Source organism: Elephantulus edwardii, unplaced genomic scaffold, assembly GCF_000299155.1.
Source record: "Elephantulus edwardii isolate Elephantulus edwardi_28Jun2011 unplaced genomic scaffold, EleEdw1.0 scaffold00005, whole genome shotgun sequence".
Lineage (NCBI taxonomy): Eukaryota > Metazoa > Chordata > Mammalia > Macroscelidea > Macroscelididae > Elephantulus > Elephantulus edwardii.
In genome coordinates this window covers 24,667,203-24,672,413 of record NW_006399755.1, presented here as the reverse complement: position 1 = coordinate 24,672,413, position 5,211 = coordinate 24,667,203, and the positions used below count along the sequence as shown (strand labels likewise).

Below are 5,211 nucleotides of genomic sequence, written 5' to 3'. Positions count from 1 at the left end.
TGGCACCAATCTATATCCACAAAACAAGGGGCAGGAGCTAGGGAGAGAGAATACCAGTGGTGAAAGTTTTGAACACTACTGGGGGGGGGTCTCTTCTCAGGCTCACGGAACAGGTGCTGGGTTTCCTGTTTGGAAGTGAAGATGTTCTTGGACAGAACAGTTGATGGAGCATCTTCTTCAGGGAACTGGATGAGCACATCAGCCACATTACATTGGTTTGGGTTCTTCAAAATGACATCACCAATGATCAAGTAGAGGGTGTGGGTGCCAGAGGCAGAATCAGATTCCATTTTTCTCTCGGAGATATCCAGTTCACACTTGTACACGTTTTTGCTGTCTGGCTCAGCAATGGACACCACTTCCTGGCTAGTCTTCTGGTTATGAAGTCAGATGAAAATCTGGTGAGGAGTAAGTTCAGCACCAGTGTTCACATCGACCAGCTGGAAGAACAAGGCAAAGTTCTGATGACTTTCAGCAATGAATGTGCCCTTGGCTTTTGCTGGTTAGGTCACTCAAGTAGTTTTAGGTGCAATGCTGTGGTCTTTATCTACAGTGGAGAGATCTTTGTGATTCCAACTTCCGTGGAGATTTTGACTCTCAGCTCAACAGTGTTCACAATATAATGGCTGCCACTTTCAATTTTGACAGAGAAGTTATAATAAACACTGGAAACTTTGATATTCTTGAAGCTTAGTTCCAAATCATCCCTTGAAAGGCATCTTCTGAATGACAGTGTATCTGGAAGCAATGGACTTAGCATGGTTAAGTTTAACAGTGGCTTGAGTCAGAGGCTGGGATAGAACATTGGTGAATTGCAACCAGAGGGCAGCCTGTTCTGGAATGTTGGAGGGTGAGCCCTCAGGTACAACCAGAACTGGCATGTGGTAGCGATTCTGGGAGAGCAGAGAGGCAACACAGGCTAATCTGACTGCTTCAGAGAGAGAGTCAAAGTTCTTACTGAAGACAGCGTTCATCAGCTATATGACCTGAGCCTCCTTAACAGATGGCTCAGTGCCCACATGGCCCATGAGCTTGTATGTGACAGACACAAATAATGCTGTTGTTTTCAGTCCTTCTTCAAACTGGAGATCTATGACCCCCATTTCATCTAAGCGAGCAATAAGATCCTCACTCTCTTCCATGATGCTCCTCAAGTCAGGCTGCTGGGACAGGTGGGAAGCCATCTGGAGAGCCTGGATTGTTGCTAGCACAGTTTCTTCCTTGGTGAGATGAGTGGTCAAAGCACCAAGCCTCCTGGGATGCCAAGGGGAGGCTGAAGCCCCTCAGGGCTGCAACTGCATGGTAGATCTGGGTAACAGAGGAGTCTTTGCTGATAGCTTCTAAGAGAAGATCTTTGGTCTCATTTGAAATAGAGATCTCACTCCCTGAGAGGGCCTGGCTGGACTGGACGACATAGAAAAGGGAATCAACATTGTTGGGATCAAGGTTGAATTTAACGAAGTGCATGCTTTTTTTACATCTGACACCTAGGCACCACAATGCTGAGTCCCACAATGGAATAGAAAGCAGATTCCAAATTAGTGAAGGGGCAGTCAAATGAGGCTTTCATTCTCTCCACATCATGCTTGGTGAGGTAGTGAGTGTGCATCATATCCTGCGTGTTTGCTTTGATTGTCAGGGTCAACAGGAAGACAGTGCTTGACTCCGATGGCACCATTTCTCCTAGCAGCAGGTCCCACCAGTGCCAGTCACAGGCTGATTTCCGCTCAGGAAAGTGAGATAGAAACTTTTACAAACAATAATTATAAACACGTCTCAGTTAAGTGTGAAGGACTTGGAAGAATATAGAGTAGTTATAAGATTTTTAGTTCCTGAAGTATTTCAATGTCACCCAATTCATTTTGGTCCAGAGACTTGCATGAATTTCTTCCATCTAATTTAATGCAAATTCATTGAGATAGATTGTGATATAGATGAAAATAGCTTTTCAGTTATCTCATATGTGTGTGAGAGTTGGACAATGAATAAAGCAGACCAAGGAAGAAATTTGAATTGTGGTGTTAACGAAGAGTATTGACTATACCATGACCTGCCTTAAAGATCAAGCAAATATGCTTTGGAAGAAGTGCAGCCAGAATGTTCCTTAGAAACTAGGGTGGTTCATGCTTAGTCTTACATGCTTTAAGTTTGTTAGCAGGAGAGGCCTAGCTCCAGAGAAGGAAGTCATATTTGGTAAAGTGAAAGATCAGTGAAGAAGTGAACTAACCTAAACGATGTAGATTTGCATAGTGGCTTTCCACAGTGAGCTCAAAGACAGCAGAAACAAGGGAAAGGGAACTTTTAATCTTTTGTACATGTTGCTATGACTCAGAACACTTGATGGCACCTAACAACAAGTACTGTGAAATAATAAAACATTGGGGTTTTTTTTGTTTTTTTTTAATTGGGAAAAACATATTAGGGGTACAAGGAGGTGAGGGTTGGGGGCAGAAGGGTGAGGATGGGCCAGGATGAAGCTGCAGAGCTGCACAGTTTGGTCGGTGGAGGGGAGCAGGTGAAGGAAATGATGAGAGTCCAGTGGGGACCAGATGCTACAGAGGAATGACAAGCATTTTCCAGTGGTAATTAAACCAGCTGTCTTATTGATTTGGGAATTGGATGCCGACCCTCTGGCTTCTTCATGCTGAACAGGGGCGTAGATGTAAAGGGGGGAAGGGAGGACGCTTTATCACCTTACTGGTGGTCTTGGGTTAAAGCTGCTTGCCTTCTTGCTCTGTTAGAAGATATTTTCCTGTCATTTGCTCCCCTCTGGACTGCAAAGTGTTTTCCCAGGTGGGTCCAGTGGGGATGGCTGGTTGAACCCAGAGGCTCCATCCTCCTTTGCTTCCTTAGCTGTCAGTTGTATTTCCTTTTTGTCACTGGCACTGGGTTCAGGGTCAATTCTGGAGTAAAACTCAGTGTTAAGGTTACCTATAGGAAAGGGAGGAAACTTAGAGAGAACAAACTTGTGAGTTACAAATAGAAGGGCTTTGGAGGTGTTGTTTTCAGGTTTACTGTGGGGGGGAGGGTGACAGAAGGTGGCCTAGGTAACATTCTCTGGATTCCCTAGGCATTCTTTTTTTTTCCCCACCCAGAGGTCAGATGGCACAATCTGGGGACTGAGGAGCTCACCCTGAGGGCCAGGACGGCTCACCCTGAGCCTAGGGCCGAGGGCAGCCGGCCCTGGGCAGAGGGCCGTGAGGGCTCGCCCCAAGCCAGGGCCCGAGGGCAGCCCATCCCGAGCAGGGCAACACCCCCCAGGAGCTGGCTGGTATACTCCCTCTCCAATTGGCCCTACCCCAGTCTGGTCCCCTCACCTGACTGAGGACTCTGTGGTCAGGGATAGTGTTTCCAATTCCAGCACTGCCACTTTTAAACCCCCCCCCATAATTGGTCATACTATATTTTGAAGTAGGTATCCCTGCCCTCCCCTTTTATATATGACAAAGGGAACCTGAGAATTGTGAACAGACTCCCCCCAGGTCTAACCATCTTTTGGCTGAAGCATTCAACAGAATAAAATACGTGGTGCATTTAGGATGTCGGTCCTCTTGTGCATGCTGCCACTGTTAAGGTCATCAGACTCACAGTGACTTTCAGCAATCCATTCTATAGGTAATCATCTTCTTTGGCCCATTTCTCCTTGGGAATCCTTGAATTCCTGTTGTTGATCCTCCATCTTCACTGAGGGCCAGTCCTCAACTGTTTAAGTGTTCAATTATCAATAAGCCGAAGTCTGTGGAAGGCCATAATGGCCCTGCTTTAAGTGGTTCACTGCTCCCGCAGCTCACACACCGTCTCTGCCTCCACCGCCATCTTGGATCTCCCATAAAAAAACATTGTTGTTGTTGTTTATTGTTGAATCAGAACAGATCCATAGCTGACCCTCTGGCAGTTTTTCAGAGGTAATGAATCACATGGGAGGAGATTGTCCATCTTTCTCCTACAGAGCAGCTGGTGGATTTTAACCAGATGACTTTGGATTGCAGTGCAGCTTGACCACCATTCCTCCCTAATAAAACATTAACCATGCCCATCCAGAGGATATCTACCTGGTGAGCTGACTGGAAGAGATCTATATTTATTCCCATTCCAAAAAAAGGGGGGGGTGATCTGATAGAGTATGGAAATTTTTGAACAGTATCAATAATTTCACACATAAGGAAAATCTTCCTGAAGATTTGAAAAAAACAAAAAACCAAACAAACAAAACAACCAAAGAATAAAACAACTCATGTCTGGGACAGTACATTGACAGAAAACTATGAGAAATATAAGCTGGATTTAGAAGAGGCCATGGCACTAGCGACATCATTTCCAGCATTAGGTGGCTCTTGTCTAAAAGTAGAGAGTACCAGAAGAATGTCTATCATTTTTTTTCATTGATTACTCAAAGGCACTTGATTGTGTAGATCACATCAAATAGTGGCTAAACAAAGAAAACTAGTAATCCCGTAACACCTGATTGTGCTCATGTGAAACCTATGATTGGCTCAAGAGGCATTCATCAGAACAGAGCAAAGAAACACTGCATAGTTCAAAATCAGGAAAGCAGTGCATCAAGGATACATCCAGTCTCCATACTTTTTTAATCTATAAGCAGAACAGATCATTTGAGAGGCTGGGCTTTATGAGGAGGAATGTGGCATCAGAATTGGAAGAAGAATCATCAACAAACTGTGTATGCAGTTGACACAAACTTGCTCACTGAAGCTGGGAAGACTTGAAGCATCTGCTGCAGAAACTCAAGTACTGCAGTATTCAATGTGAATGGAAGCTCAACATCAAGAAATCAGAGATTCCCACAACTGGGTCAATTGATAGTCCCAGGATAGATGGAGAAGACATAGAGATTGTTAACAACTTCAGCTTGCTTATGTCCACAGTCAACACTCTTGGAACCTGCAGCCAGGAGATCAAAAGTTGGATTGGATTAGAAAAGTCTGCTGTCAGAAACCTCTCCAGAGTGATGAAGTGCAAAGATATCTGCCTATTACTAAGTTGTGCCTGATCCAAGCAATGATCTTTGCAATTACTCTGTCCATCAGAGCTGGATAATGACTAAGGATGACAGAAGAACAATTGATATCCTCGAGTTGCAGTACTGGAGAAGTATATCAAACATACTATTCAGTGCCAAAAGCAAAGCAGATCTGTTCTATAGAGGGTGAAACCAGGATGCTTTCTGGAGGCAAGTATTCTAAAGCTCTG

The 5,211-nt window shown here is 44.6% G+C and overlaps 1 pseudogene; it reads right to left on the bottom strand.

Moving 5' to 3' along the window:
* Positions 1 to 1,678, bottom strand: part of LOC102852414 — a 2,619-nt pseudogene extending 941 nt beyond the window's left edge.
* Between the last annotated feature and the right edge of the window lie 3,533 nt (positions 1,679 to 5,211).